At 41.8% G+C, this 16,518-nt stretch overlaps 1 protein-coding gene and 1 long non-coding RNA gene across 3 annotated transcripts in view; one reads left to right on the forward strand and one right to left on the reverse strand.

Moving 5' to 3' along the window:
- Positions 1-5,516: 5,516 nt before the first annotated feature.
- Positions 5,517-12,249, reverse strand: LOC143655198 (uncharacterized). Its single transcript, XR_013162103.1, has 3 exons — positions 12,067-12,249; positions 7,494-7,555; positions 5,517-5,908 (listed from the first exon to the last, which is right to left on the reverse strand). It is a non-coding gene; the product is annotated as an uncharacterized LOC143655198 (long non-coding RNA).
- Positions 12,250-12,386: 137 nt separating this feature from the next.
- The window catches only part of TLN2 (talin 2), a 491,250-nt gene continuing 487,118 nt past the window's right edge, over positions 12,387-16,518 (forward strand). For both annotated transcript variants that reach the window (XM_077128095.1, XM_077128103.1), the window contains exon 1: positions 12,387-12,508. The gene's annotated coding sequence lies outside the window, so the exon portion shown is untranslated. The remainder of the gene's footprint in view (positions 12,509-16,518) is intronic.

A 16,518-nucleotide genomic window follows, 5' to 3' on the forward strand; every position in this document is an offset into this window, starting at 1 on the left:
CATCCTGGGCAGTTTTTCTCTCCAGCACTCCTCCACATTTAGTCACAAGTACCCACTCCCCTTGTGCCATCGTAGGTGAATTTGCTATTCTCCAGAGTTCCTTCAGTGGCTGCCTGTTTCCTTCTCTCAGAGAGCGTGGGGTAGCACATGTGCTCACACACACACACACACACACACACACACACACAAATACGCACATAGATCTTTGCTTTTTTGGAGGTTCTTCCTTCATAAATGGTTCATTATCCAGCTCAAAATCAAATACAGGATTCATCTTTTTTGTGGGACAATGACAGTAGGCTGGGGTGAGTCTGCCTCGCTAACTCCGTGCTGGGTAAGTTATCGCACAGTCCCAGTGAAAATGTCCCCAACCCCACACACTGGCGGCCGCCTCTCACCTCTCCTCCGATCTCCCCTGAGGTCTCAGGCCTCCCCTCCTCATCTCATGCTGGGTCATCCACCCTGGCTGATATACCCCTCAATGCTCGTCATCCTTCAGGAAGTCTCCCTTCACCAGTCCCTCATAGCCCCTGCTCTTTGCCCTCCATTTCCTCACCAACTTCCTGGGAGAACCATGAGTCCCTGTATGGCGTGGGTTCTTACACCCCACATTGGCTCCACTTCTGCTCCTCTGTGATGGAGGTCCTGGACAGTCACTGGTGCATTTTGTCAGCCATCAGGGGTTAAAGCTCCTCCAGAGCACAACAGTGATTGCAGGGGGCGGGGGGTGGGGGCATGGTGGAGTGTAAAGCAGTCACTGCAGAACACACCTAACCCGGAACGGCACGTGGAGCAGTGTTCCGTGTGGACCAGCCTCTGGGCACACTGCTCTGATGCTCGCCGTCCAACCTAGGACTCTCTTTGGCCGAACGTGCATTAAGAGTATGGGGCAAATGCATACATTTTCACAGTGCCGTGCAAACATTGGGTTTTGTAATTATCGAGGAAAACATTTCAGACCTAAATAGTGTTATAATGAATTCACTGTACTAGGCAATATCCAGTAGGCAAGCCATGAGCCTTGAACACCCAGGGCTTGTTATGACAGGGTTTTACCGAATGGGGTCTCTGAACTGACTACATCACTGTCACCTGGGATGCTTTTCAAAGAAGAGACTTAGTAAACGTAGATATTTTGGAGCAGGGCTTAGGTATTTGAATGAGCAGTTCAGTGAGTCAAGGTTTGAAAGTCTCTGCTTAAGGTGAGAGACTGCCTTCTGAGAAAAGTCTGGTGCTTAGAAATTCTCCCTGTCTTCTGCCCCTCAGTCACGAAGTTGTTCCTTGCTTCACCTGATCACAATTCTAGGAATACTCATCTCCCTCAAGGTTTCCTCCTTGGAGAAGATCGTTTTCTTCTTTTCAACATTCTGCAAAGGGAAATAACTCTATAATTAATTTCAGATTGGGTGAGAATATTTCGTGACAATATGAATGGGCTCTGTCATGCAAAGGGGAAAAATCACCAACAGATTATATTTACAGTGTTATATACCTGCAGGTTCCCCCCCACCAAAAGTGACAATATCAACTGCTTTCTGAATGGTCTTTTAAAAGACTTAAACATTAAAAACAAACACGCAAAAAGGCTTTTGAAATGAAAGGTTCTCAATTTTCATTTAGATGGAATTTAGAGGAATTTGGGGAGCCTCCTTAGTGCTAATTCTTGTGATGATATATTTCCATTAATTTTATTATAAATACTCCATTTCAAAGAATTCTAAGATGCCAGTGAGCCGTTTCAGGAAAGAAGATGCTTACTGCCAAGTATATTCTTTCACACACTGATGCTTACGTGGCACTCATATAAAATGTTGGGTTTTACAAATGTAAGGCAAATTTGACGAGCAGAAATAATGACTGATTTTTTAAAAAGAGTTATGGGAGAGGTAGAACTACTTACATTATTTTGAGGCTCAAAGTGAAGGCCTCCTTATGACAAAATGAGCATCTTTTCCTTGTACGTCATTCTTTGGCATTGGTTAATGCCTCTGTCGCTAGGATGACAGTGTAAGTGGCCTGGACAAAGATGTCATCTGGCCAGTAATGAATACTTCAGTGGGAAGAGATGCAGAATATTTTCAATGAGACTGTCAATGAAACAGTGTCACATATTGTTGCTTCTTTTGTGTAGAGAAGCCTACAGTTGGTTACAGTGAGAGCTAAACCCAGGCTTAAAAACTTTTAGTTGGTGTATGGCAGAGCCACTAACTGGACTCTGAGTTCCAATCCCAGTACTGCCACTCACTCACCGACTTTGGATAATTCGTGAAACCCTTCACTTTTCCCTTCTGTTACTCAAGAAGGTTGACATCTACTATCTCTCAAGTCCATCTATGGCCTGATATGTGGTTTTCTGTAAGGTTTTTCATTACTCTTCCTTATGTGAGAGTGCATTTTCCTATCGCTTCTTCTTCACCACAAATAGAAAAGCAAATATGTGATCCTAGGAGCAATATATTGTTCTCTTGGATTTATTGTCCGCCCCCCCCCCGCCTTTTTTCTTTTGTATGTTTTATGCCCGGGGCCACATTTCATTCTGTTTCCATGTGAGTATCCCGTTATTGCAGCACCATCTGTTGATTTTTTTGTTTGGTTGGTTTTTTGTTTGTGGGAAGTGCATGGACTGGGAATTGAACCCGGGTCTCCTGCATGGCAGGTGAGAATTCTATCACTGAACTACCCTCGCACCCCGTGTTCTCCTCTCTTTTGTTGCTCATTTACCATGACTAAGGCGGAATGTCATAGGCTGGTGATACTAATTACTATAGGGTCCAGTCCCTTTCTCAAGGCGCATGATCAGCATATATAAGATTAGATATCATACAGCTGATTAGTGCTTAGTGTGCCATATAGACTACGCTGGATTAGACGGTCAGACAAAGGTAAAATCCCATGTGCTGGGTCTTGAGAGAGAGGCTTTAGGGAAGATATAAGATTCCTGCTGCTCCTTATGGAATGGAGAGAATTTCAGTAAGAAGAGAAAAAGGGGACTCTTAGGTGGGGGAGGGGGTCACACGCAGAGTGTGATACCTAATGTGTATGGAGCACTACTGAATGCCAAGCATCTAAACACTTCAAATATAGTAACTCATTTAATCCTTACAAAAACACCATTGCTATGTCACTGTACAGCTGAGGTCACATAACTTGCCCCAGGTTACACAATACAGTAAGTAACAGAGCTGGGATTTAAACCTGGGCAGACTTGCTCCCTAGTATGAATGCTTAACTGCAGCACCATGCTGGCTCTCTCCCAGGGAGAAGGCCAATGTGTCTAGAGTGAAGGGTTCATATTTAGGAACAACTGACAACAGTGTTACAGGTTTATCAGGTTATTCAATTTGTAAAGAGTTCAGGTCTTATTCTGCAGACGAATAGGAAACCACCTAAAACTGTTTAACAGGGAGTAAAAAGTAAAAAATGATGTTTTTGGAAGATTAAGGGGCTATGATATATAAAGCCTCTTATAGATTTGGTTGAATGAGAGATGAAAACAGGGATACTGTGCATTCATTCAATAGATATTCATAAGCTTATGCTATGTGCCAGGCACTTTGTTAGGCAATAGGGACACAACAGGCTAGTCCAGGTGAATACAGACAGACAAAAAGCAAATAAATCCTAGCAAGAGATGGAAACAACCCCAAAATCCATTGATAAAAGACTGGCTAACTAAATAACGACACACCAATACTACACTAGTCAGCTATTTAAGTGAATGAGACAGATAAATTTGGAATCGGACTCCAAGGTAACAGTGGAATTTTGAGCTGGTGTGAATTAATGCTAGAATTATAATATTCCCTTTTCGCATCTGCTAATGAATCATTGATTTGGGTACAATCATTAATGGATGAAACCACTTGATGAAAAGCTTTACAAAAGAGGGATCAGGTCTCCTCAACTCCCTGATCAATCTCAGCACCATTTAAAGGGAGACAACTTGACATTATACTTCCTGATGTGATGCAAAGTCCTTTTTTTTTTTTTGCAGGTTTTTTAATTATAGAACTTTTTTTAATCATCACGATCGACTTTTTGTGAAAAATAACATATATACAAAAAAGGAATAAATTTCAAAGCACATCACAATTAATTGTAGAACAAATTTCAGAGTTTGGTATGGGTTACAATTCACAATTTTAGGTTTTTACTGTTAGCTGATCTAAGATACTAGGGAATAAAAGAAATAGCAATATAATGATTCAGCACTCATCCTCATTTGTTAAAGCCTACCTTCTCTGTATCACTTCACCATCACCTTTGATCCTTCTCCCACTTTCTAGGGTATTTGGGCTATGCCCATTCTAACTTTTTCATGTTGGAAGAGGTTGTCGGTAATATGGAATAGGGCGATGGAACTAGTTGACGTTCTGGAAAAGCTGGGCCCTCTGTATTTCAGAATTTATCTGGTCCAGGGACCCATCTGGAGATTGTAGGTTTCTGGAAAGTTACCCTAGTGCATGGAATTAGACTAAACTCTGCTACACACATAAACTTCACAAAAGCAAGCCTCAAGCTCAAGGGCTTGGCCTATTGATTTGGATGCCCCTAATGTTTGACACAGGGGTTTCCCCACTGGTAAAGTTTAATAGTTCCATACTTTTTCTCCCATCCCTCAAGGGACCTTGCCAATACTTTTGGATTATCTGCTTAATTAATACTCTGGGATTTATCCAAGCATTCCATTAAGCTATACAGGATTAAAGGCCCTCATTATTCTGTGCTCCCTGTGTTTGGACTGTTTAAATGATCTATTCACACAGGTTGGGTCAGAATATGTGCTACAGATAATTTAGATTCTGGGCAAAATAAACCTTTCTTCTGATGCAATGTTTTTAAATTATGCTTGCCTAGAAGTTATACTTGAACTGAATTAAGCCAGTAGAACCAACTCTCAGTTTAGTGGAAACAGGGGGATAGAGTACAGAGTTAAACAACAGCACAAAGAAGCAACAGATAGATCTAGAAATTGGAACATTCTAAAGGACAACTGAGTAGTTTTCTTCATGTCAGTGTCACAGAACAAAATAAAGATGGACTGCTCTAGATGTCTTGATAAAAAGAGACTTAAGAAAAACATACAAAAAGACAAGTCTAATGTTTGGCATTTTTGAGACACTAGGGAAATTTGAATATGGACTGGGTACAAGATGATACCAAGGAATTAGTTTTATTAGATGTGATAATGGCATTGTGCTTATATAAGAAAATGTCCTCTAAATGATTTAGAGAGTACAGAGTACTTCTCAAATAGGGGTGAAATGATACAGTGTCTGAGATTTGTTTTAAAATATGCACACACAAATTAAGCATACACAAAGAGGGTGGCACTATGATGAGATTACTGAAGTTGAGTAATTGGATGCATGGGGTTCATTATACAATTATCTCTCTTTTTGTTATATGTTTGAAACTTTTCATAATAATGTATTAAAATAAAAAATTCTATGAGAAAGAAAATTCTATGGGCAAAGAAATAACAAAAAAGCAAGGAGCAGAACAGTATGCTACCATTTATGGAGAATGAACATATACATCTATGTTTGTATACATATGGAATAATATCTGAAAGGATACCCAAGAAAGTATCCTTGGATATCACTTTTGTCACATACCCAAGAAAGTGGCAAAAGAGAGGCACTAGGTGACTAGGGGACAGGTATGGAAAAGAAACTATTCAAGCACATTTTTTGAAGAGGAGATAGGGACATTACAAAAGGAGAGAAATTAGTTTTACAGAACTATTTTTGGTTACATTCCTCCAATGCCAAAGTCATCTATTGGTTACATACTGGACATTTGTGGGCCACATTCAGCTGAAATAGAGTTAATTCATCTAAATGACAGTAGAAAACTTTATTTAATAAACATATCTTCAGCACCTGCTGCTACCGGTGTTGGAGTCCTAGGGGACAGAAAGAAAAGTCAGACAACTTGTTTGCTCCTAAATGATAGGGTTTAATGTCAATTCACTAAATGCCTGACCTAGCTCTTTATTTCCCATCCATGGTAATGCTTTACTTCTTTTTCTAGGCATAAAAAGAAGGAACGGATGCCAATCAAACGCAAGTTTCTCTGCTGATGTGCATAACAGCTGTCTATGACACCTGAGTTTCAAAGAGAGAAAATGTTTATTGCTAAGTGGGAAGCAGGAGGCCAAATAGTCAATCAGCCTAAAATCTGTCTCCGCAAACTACAATAACTCCAATAGTTTGATAAGGTCAAAGGATGGGCAGGCTTTAGGATAATGAGTATAATGGCTCTTGAGATGACAACAGTTAGAGATGGTGTAATTATTGAACATACACATATTGATTACATGCTTTGTCTAGAAAAAGTTTAGGAATTGGGGTTTGTTTTGGGCTGATTCAAGTCCCTTCATTAATAAACACTAGGGGCTGTCTTTGGAATCATAAGACTCTTAAGTTGTAAAACAGGATAAGGGGGTATTAGAGGGGTCAGTTACAAGATAAAAGTTATAGTTATGCCATCATTATCAAAGATCAAAGGCAGCTGGGTTACAATTCAGTTATTGCAGGTATTTCCTTTGGGCTATTTTACAATATATGAGAAAGTAAGAAAATCATCTGTATAATGATTCAGTATTCATAATTATTTGTTCATTCTTAACTCTGAGTTACAGAATCTCAGAATGATCAGTTCTTTTATTTTGACTCTTTATCTGGTCCACTCAGAAATTTATTTAGCTGTGTCAATTTATATAGATAGCTAAGAGATTCATCAGTCAGGAGTCAGGCTAAAGCTAGAGAGTGTAGAAAGTTTGGGTTGGGTACTCTGTACTTAGGTACTATAGTAGTAAGAATCCATTATACAAAAATTAGAATAGAATGAAGTGGAATTAGAGAACTAAGTGATATTAGCTACTTCATTCCACTGATTATTGTAAAGAGCCCTATTTTTTGAGAGTAGTAGCCTTGTGGTTCTGAAACATATGAATACATTTGAAAGACTTAAAAGCCTTTTAATTTCATAGAAGACAAAATGATGTTTTTGCAGATAATCTCTCTGATGTAGGACAAATGAAATGCTAGCCCATTGTTTCTATTTTATTTTTGGTAGGAAAAAAAAAGCTAATTTAGCTGGTGCTGGAGGTTTCTGCTTTGTTTTCTTGCATTTCAGAATGCATTGGGCAAATGTTTAAAGGATAAATGTAAAGAGCCCATGCATTAAAAATCATCTAAATTCAGTTCTTTTTTCTTTCTCTCCCCATTCACCTTACTTTTTGTATGGCTCTTTATCTTGCCAACTTTACAGTTTTTGCAAAGGTGGTTCTGACTAAGACTGACAATTCTGTTTGTAAAAATATAGGGTAATTTGAAAATGCCCAGGTCTGTCAAATTTCAATGTAATTACCTCCCCCCCGCCACCCTTTTCTTTGCATGGGCAGGCACCGGGAATCCAACCTGGGTCTCCAGCACGGCAGACGAGAACTCTGCCTGCTGAGTCACCATGGCCTGTCCTGTAATTACCTTTTGAAACAAACTGAGAACCATCAAAATGTCCTAAATTGATGTTGCTCCAGGAAGCGATACTGGAAGGAAAAAAAGGTATGTTCAAAATGGCAAGACAAATAATGTATGGTCCAGTTCATAAGAACTCTTGCGATGTAGTTAACCTTAAAGGTTCTGGACCATTCTAAGTCACCTTCTTTCATTGCTGGGCAACAGCAAACAGCACTAAATGAACAACAGAATTCCTCTGTGCAGGACTATCCTGTTAGGAAAAAGGTTTAGTGGAAGGAGATGTTAAAAGACCTCTTATCAACAAAATCTATTTGAATACCTGGTGTGACCTCTCTAATCTTAAAAGGCAGGGACTTTATTTCATTCAGATGGATTTCATCACTATTGGGCTAGAGAGGGTCTTACTTATAATGGATCCTGGCAGCAATTCAATACATACTTCTTAAATAGATTTAAAGAAATATGTTTGTAACAATAGGGCTGAATATATTTAAATTTTGATGTAGACCCAAAGTATCACTCAACTCCCTGAAGTTAAATAAAAAACATCTAAGTAATTTCTGTCCACATTTATAATCACTTCAATTACATAATAAAATATTAATAACTTAGACATTATATAAGCATCTTATTTTGTTCAGAATGAATCCATTCAATTAGGGGTAAACCTAGAATGATTTTTCCTATATGATAAGAGATAAATTATTTTAAAATTAAAGTTGGCTTGATTACTAAACAAAATATTTTAATGAATCCATTCAATTAGCAGTAAACTTAGAATGATTTTTCCTATATGATAATAGATAAATTATTTTAAAATTGAAGTTGGCTTGGTCACTAAACAAAATATTTTAAACGATTTTTTTTTTGGCTCCTCTAATAAATGCATTTCCAGAGCCAAAGAGGGCAATCTTATTCAAGATATATTAGTGACAAAGGCACAATTTGGCTAGGATCACAAATTTAAAAAAATGTTTTTTTTTTTTTAGTTTAAAAGTCTTTCTATAATACCTTAGTATTATAAAACATTTCTTGAAAATATAATTATTTCTAACATTTCTTAAAGATTCTAAATGACCGAAGAGACTAAAAAAATACATCTTTAATAAAAGTTTTGAGGATCCACAATGACAATAATATTTTTAAAAGATTTTTAACCCCAGTATGATAACCCCAAGCATGTCTTCTTAAATCAGTGGGCAAGCAATCAAGAGAAACATTCTGCCCTACATACTGCTCAATCTATATTAACCACTTCATTTGGATCAAAGATACATCTAATCTAGCAAAATATTGATGGGTTTTCTTCTAGGCAGCATGTTTCTTCAGAGACATTTAAAGAACCTTTCATAGAGTGTTTCATCTACCCTAGGAAAATGATATTTAATTGCAAGCATGTCCACTCTTGGGTACAATGAAAGGAAATGCTTCTTGAATCTATATGAAAAATTTCCTCTTTAAAAAAGGCATTTCCATCTGCATCTATTTCTCCATTCTGAAGAGTCAGGTATGAGGTGAGATTCCCATACTTAGAGACAGGTAATAAAAGAAAGTATATTAATTTTGCAAAATGCCAAATATCTGCCTTTCAAATAAAATTAAAATAACCTATCAGCTATATGCTGCATAGAAACTCAAGTAATATTTCCTCCAGGTAATATTCTCTCTTAGATCTTATCATTAGAAAAGAGATGGAGAGATTTCTATAAATCTGAAGACGTCAAATGAGAATAGAAGTCTGAGTGTCTTGTTTTCACCTCTGGCTCTGAGTAATAGGCTACAGAAATCAAATTTTAGAAAATGTGGTCTCCACCCCTACCTTGCTCTTAAGAGTGGATAAAAACAGTATTGAAAGGGGGAAAATCATGAACCATTGAAATACTGTATCAAGGAAGCCCTGAAGATATTTTAACATGGTACAAAATATGATCATATAAACAACAAAAGTGAGACAAAATATCTGGTGAGATTTCCTTTGTGCTTCAATGTGGACACAGGTGGCTTTGCACAGGTGTTAAAAACTGGCAAGGGGGACCCCAGATACGTACATGAGCAGCAGGAAGTCAGGAGTTTAAAGCAAATAGTATAATGGGGGGAGGGGAGCACTCTCTCAGCATCTGGCTCTTTAGCACTAGTTTGTGGAGAAATAATGGGTTGTCCTTCCAGATGTGTTTATTACAAGTGACCGGGAAGCTACCTTTGTCTTACTTCCCCAAATGTTGCAGTCTTTATTCACACACTATATATATTCTTTCCATTTCTAATGATCTGCTTGGCATGAAGTGGGACAATACGAAGGCTTGGTAAAATTGCTTAGATGGAATGACTTTTACTTTAGGTCCTACATACTCTAAGATAAACTGTTACCATGGTTATTTTGTTGGGTGGAGAAAAAGCCCAAGATGGTAATCTTGTTAAAAGAAATCAGATTTTTACTGGTCTACAATGAATTGTGATCATAAGGACTAGTAAAGATAGTGACTGTTAATAGCTGATTCTAATTTGAGACATAACTATCTTTTCAGATGCAAGGGAGGAGTCTTAATTTCAGAGCAGTTACTACAGGCTACTGGTAATATCAATTTGACATCTGTTGAGGAAACTGTTGAAAAATACGCTACTAGCCAATAGGTTGGAGTTGACTTTCCTAAAGAAACAGTAAGTAGCTTTGAGTACTCAAGAGTGTTATGAGAAACTGAGCCCTGTCAGATTAACTGAAGTGTGCATTTTAATTTAATTGGCTAGAAGCCAGGATTAAAGCAAATTATTCTAGGATTCATGTCCTTCTTCACTGGGGAAAAGGGTTTGATTGATCTCAGAGGGTCACAAAATAGTGTTAATTGGATTGATAATGCACAGATATTCAGAGGCCTTAATGTTTCTGCTCTGAATGCCCTAGGAGTTACTGCTATTTTGAAGAGTCAAGTTAATGAATTAAGCCTAAACTACACTTCTACAGGATTTCAGCATCCCAGGATTAGGCTGACAATCAAATTTCCTATTATCCTAGAGAGATAACTTGAAATATATCTCAGGAACTAGCAAGCAGACACTGAATAAGCTATTTTCATGAAACAAGTGTTTGTTGAACTCCAACTTCTAGGCACCAGAGATGCATATATTTGCTCTCATGGAATTTACCTTCTAATAGTGAATGTGCATTGGTTGATAGTGGGAAAGCATGGGGATTCATTGAGGGTAAGCCAAGCGATGGGAAGTCTTGAAATATGGGGACCGATTTTGGGATACTTGATTGCAAACTACTGAGTTCTGTAAACCAAGGACTCAATGGAAGTGAAAAACTTAGTTGCAACATTGTTTTCTCTCCCTTTAAATAAACGCTGGCATTTGGGCTATAAAAATATGACCTTTCTTTGTCAGGAAACCACCGGACAATTTAGTTGGTACTAATTTAAAGACATTGTTACCAATCTCTTCGAGAAATCAATAAACATTTACTTTTTAACCATTCCCTGAGGTGGTATGCTGCCACCACGAATTATTCTGTTAGAATGGTGAATGTTTTAAAACGTGTGGTGAACAGAAACATTTTACCTGTTCAACTAGGAAAAGTCTGTGGCATGCAAGTTTAAGCTGCCAAATAATTGGTTCTTTGGCTGTGCTTTTTGATTTACAAAGCCTACTTTCTGCAATAAATAACAAAGTTGTATCCCAAGGTTATAAAGATCTATGATGTCAGAAAAGAATCCCATTCATCAACTTGCATAAGGGCATGCTATTGTAAGAATGTCCATCATTTACCAAGTCCAAATGAACTTCAAGAGTTTCAATTTATAAAATCAGCTCACTCTCCCAATTTATAGCCACAGCAGTTTCATATTCTAAGAAATACTAAAATGTTGCAGTATAACGTATGAGTAACTGAAGAGACTAGCTATCTAATTCTTGGGAAGATCGGTCTATAGTGGCCATTTATGTGAAGCCCTCCATTATCTTTTTTTTTTTTTATTAAACACTTTTTTTTGAAATTAAAAAAGTAATGGATCCCTTAAAGAAAAATTAGAGGGCAGAACTAAGCAGAAAAAGAAAAATCACACACACACAATTCAACTACCACTGAGAACATTTGGGTGTTAAGTCTTTTCTGACTCTCTCCAAAAGCCATGTTTTTTTTTTTTTTAAAAATGGGATCACATGGCACGTAGCGTTCTGTGATTTCTCTCTTAGCTCCCTTTATAACCTTCACATGATTCTGTATCAGCCTAGCACATTTCCTAACGACGGTGTAAACGTTAAGAACTATATATTTGCCTTTATTCAAGAGTATGGTAGGCAAAAAGAAGATTTCTATTTTCATATTACTTTAATAGATCGCATCCCTTACCCCCACCCCTACAGCCGTTCTGTAAACCCCTAAGAGCCTCCGATCCGCCAGGATTTCGGTGCCTGCGTGTACAACACCCGCCGAGAAGGGCAGCCGGGCCGTCGGTTCCTGCTCCCCGCGACGCAGTAAAATCCCACTACCCGCCGAGAGCCTCCCTTCGGAACCGCACCTCGCAGCCTCCGGGCCAGGCTAGGGGCCGAGGGGTCCCTCCCACAAGACGCCGCGCTCCCCCACCTCTTCCTCAGTCGCTTTACCCAGCGGAGCCCTAACTCCGAGGAGCGCAGTTTCTGCGCACACCCCCAACCCCGCGACAGCTCGGCAGGTGCGTCGCCTCCCTCACCGACTCTTCTAGCGCAGGGTCCCGGGGGGAAGCCCCACGAGGAGCCCACGAGACTCCCCGCCGGCCTGACCCCGGCGCCGCGCAGCGCCGCGACCGCCCCGGAGCCGCGCGAGGCCGCGCCGTCCCTGAGTGATGACGCGCTTCCTGCTCTCCGGCGCTCGCGGGCCGTGCGCTCGCGCTCGCCCTCGGCTGTTATTCAGCGCCGGGAGCCAGCGGCGGCGGCAGCGGCTGAGGAGGCTGCGGGAGCAGAGCGGTTCCCGGGCGCGCGGGGAGGGGGGGACGCCGGCTGCACTTCGGGGCAGGCGCTCTGCCATGAGACAGTAAATGCATCCCCCGGTAAGGCGTAGGGATCGCTCGGGTTTTCCTCTTCTTCCAGCTGCATGCTCGTTGCATGAATTTCTCGTGTCTTTTCCCTCCCCTCTACAGAAGGAAAATGTGGGTGTTTTTTTTCCCTTCCTTTTGCATCTCGTGAGTGATGCCGATGCAGGGAAAAAAAAAAAAAAACTCTCAGAGCTCCCGGGTTTGATGTTCTAGGAGGGATTTTTGCAGGAAATTAAAAATAAAATTAAATCAATGCACCTGTCTATCGCACATGTATGTTTTACTGCACTCCACCTGGACACAGCGGTTTGCAAACAGCCTTGCAGCCGGAGCCCGAGAGCGGATTCCTGGCTGTGGATAGCCGGTCCTCTGCAGGGCTCCCTCTGGGTTTCCGGTAATTGGGCTTTCAAAAGCGGTCCTGCCTGCATGGAGTGTCCCCTCGGCCCCAGCCCAGTCCTCGCGCCGAGAGAATTGGAGCGGCCGGAGCGGCTTCATTCCAGCACTGGCCGCCCCGACTCCAGCGCCACTTTCCAGACAAGTCTCCAGCCGAGCCTCCAGGCAAAGATAGCCCACCAGGGCTTAGCCCCGTCCCCGGTCCCGTACTTTCAAACCTGCCGATTCTTCAACTCCCTTTTATTTGGAGATCTCGCCACCAGCAAACTGCTGGGGACGGGGGCAGCGCCCAGCCCCGAGCGAGGGCAGGTTTTGGATTAAGCGCCGCTGGCCTCGCACTTGGACAAGCGGCGTCCTCTCCTTTCCCGGCCCCACGAGCAGAAATTTCGCGCCCAATGGGAGCCGGGCGGACCTGGATACCGGCATTTCGCTATCCCAGGGGGACCAAGAAACGACGTTTGAGGGCGCCATATTTTCAGTGGGTTTTGGTTGCGGAGGGGAAGGGACGAATAGTTCTTGGGCTCCGGAGACAGCACGGCTCCCGGGAGGGAGAGGCAGGGGCAGCCGAAGCAGGGAAAAGTTTGCGCGCTGGGCGCACACGGCTGTCCCCGCAAGGGCGCGCGGGCTGCAGCGCGTCGCGAGGCCGGTCGGGTCGGGATTTGCGGCTGAGGGCCGCCGTCAAGGGCAGCAGGCTCGGCTCGCCCCCTTCCTCTGTCCCGCGGAGAGGTGGGATCCGGCCTAGGAGGCGTAGGGAACACGCCCCTCTCCGCGGCGACGGCCGCCCGGGCGCTCGGCGGGAGCCTTGCGTCTGGCAGCGTCCCGGAGCCGGACGCCTGTTGAAGAGCATTCTCCCCGACGGCGGGCTTGCGGGTGCTCCTCAGGGCGCCGGGGCGCAATCCCTGCGGGAGAAGAGGCGCCCGGGCTCCTAGATCTGTCTGTCTTGCGGTCGCCCCAGGCCGCCGACCCGTCCCAAGCTTCTGTGGCCGCTCCGGCTGCGCCCGCGGTGGCAGAAGCGCCCGCGGCTGCGCGCTCGGATCTCGCAGGGACGCCAGCTCCTGGGGGCTAGGGAAGGGGGGCGTTGCCAGAAGTTGGGGCTTCAGGTGACCCGTGGGGAAGCCTGCTTGCTACCCGTGGAACGTGAGGGAGGTCGGCCAGAGGCTCTATTTCCAGGGGCATGAGAAAGGAATGAGCTGAAGTACTGCCGTCGCAATTAAAGTCAAGACAGTAAGAGTGATGTCCTGGAGTTATGAATCCAAAAATGTATGTAAAGTACAAGCACGCAGCTGCTCTAAGTACCCCCTACTTAGGCTTCTAATAATGTCTGGGCATGCTGTTGTGGCATTCATCAGGTTGCAGGTTATCCTTCCTTTTCCAGCCTTTGGAGTTAATGACTTTTCAGGAGTGGGGCAATGGAGACTCTTTACTTTTGACAGTTTCTCTGCTTTGTGAAAGGGCATGTGAAGGGCGTGGTTGCTGACTTACAATCAGCCGAGTGCAGGAATGTGCCAGTCTTTCTCCTTGGGCTCTTAATTGAAATAATGCCACAATATTGAGGTCATGACAGCACTTTGGGCCTTCGTGGAGAGGCTGGAAGGGGCCACAGAAACCTGGGAGAGGCCTTTCATTTCGAAGTTGTGCCCTGTGATGTCACGAATTAGGATCCTCCTCACCCACATCAGAAAGTGCCACCCGTGGGAATGTCAACCACTGAGCTTCCAAGGGGTTACCTTCCAGAACTGCTAATGGGGGTCATCCGTGCATAACTGAGGAGGAGTGGTGGGTGTGACAAGTGGCCTTGAATGAAAATAAAGAAGGGATACCTGCATGAGTGTTTTTTTTTTTTTTCCATTGAGCCCTGTAATAGTGAAAAGTACCTAAAGCCCAAATTACCTTTCTCTAAAGGTACCATGGCTAACGTAGGAGAGAATCAAATCAGTTGCAGAGAGCCTCCTTCTTTGTGAAGTTTGTAAAGTTTTCCATCTTGCAGTTGGTCCCTTGAATCTCCAAAACCTAGTGCCTTCAAGCTTGGGGAAGCACAGTTTCTCTAGGCCTTTGTACCTCCTCAGGTCATCAAGGATATATTAAGGAGGTATTAGCATGTTTTTGTTTTGTGTTTTTATGGTCTATGGTTGTGGTCATATTTCATTCCTTTTCCATGTAACTCTCCTATTATTGCAGCACCATTTGTTGGAAATTCTTTTTTGCTGTTTTGGAAAGTGCATGGGCTGGAAATCGAACCCAGGTCCCTGGGGTGGCTGGCATTTATTAGCATATTTTGCCATCGATGTGCTTCTGCCTCCAGAAGGAAAGTAGACTTTCTTGACTCTGTTGATTGAGTTACTGGGGATGTTCTGTACCAACCTCTGCATGGCTTGAATTCACCTACTGCTTCACCTGCTTGATCAGTTCTTTTCAAACACTGATGCCTAGAATATTTTCAAGCAGATTTATATTTCAGGAAGAGTGGTGTGTGTGTGTGCTTATGGGTGTAATTTACTAGTCTAGTTCCTTTAATATTTTAACAATTATACTGTTTCCTCTCTCCCCTCACTCCCAGCACATCATTAGTTCCCAAGAGCAATTAGGAATGGTGAACAATATGAGTTTTTACCAACTAGGCTCAAAAAACAAAATCTTTTCATCAGAGATGGATTTACTCATTTTAGAATTTTGCCATGTAACTGTATATATGTCACATATTCTTGTGCATATATCAAGTATTATAAAATAGAAATTAAAAAGAAAGGCTTTATTACAAACCCTCCAATCTTCATTCCCAAGTTTACTACTTCATATTTATGTATTTTCTATGCCTTTTTAACAAGGTGTTACAAATTGTGCTTTGTTGCCTCTTGCCTGATTCTTATTATCATAATTTCATGGATTGATCAAAGGTCCTGTATTTTTTTCCCATTAAGAAGATTTTTTAATTTTAAAAGGTCAGAAAATACTTATGCATTTTGAAAAGTTGCCTGTCCATTTACCAGGCTGTGTAGTGTGTGTGTGTGTGTGTGTGTGTGTGTGTGTGTGTGTGTGACATGCCCAGACTCTTGGGAGAGTGTCTAAATCTTGTGATCTGTGACATTATTCCTCCAGAACTTTTGAGTCATAATATTTTCTTGGAGATTTTGAGTGCTGTCTGGCCAATACAGGAAATACTAAAAAAGAGTTAAATAATTCAAAGTTATTTTTATTGGGTACAAAAAATTTTAAAGACAAGAAGGAAAACATAATAGCAGGGCCGGAATTACAGCTTAACATATCCTACTGGTGCCTTTTTTAATTATAGTACTTTCCCCTAGAACTTTTTAATCCTATTACTTTTGCATTTAATAAGGAGACTAGTTAAAGCATAAGCCAAACAAAACTATTACAAATAATGGGGATAAATAGTGTGTATAACCAGATGTTTTGCCTAAAGTTAAAGAGTTAAGGAATCTGAGCTCCCCCTCCCCACCTTCCCTTCTGCTCTGCCCCATGCCTTCCTCCTCCCCTAGTAAACAGGAGGTTCTGTAAGGCAACAGCAATAACGAAAAAAAGAAGCCCCTCCCCCCCAAAATAAAAAACTCTTGGAGTAAAGAGCAAAGCCCCCCCCCCAAAGAACAAAAACACTTCTGAGTGTCTAGGGTAGG

Source organism: Tamandua tetradactyla, chromosome 14 (genome assembly GCF_023851605.1).
Source record: "Tamandua tetradactyla isolate mTamTet1 chromosome 14, mTamTet1.pri, whole genome shotgun sequence".
In the NCBI taxonomy this organism is placed as follows: Eukaryota; Metazoa; Chordata; class Mammalia; order Pilosa; family Myrmecophagidae; genus Tamandua; species Tamandua tetradactyla.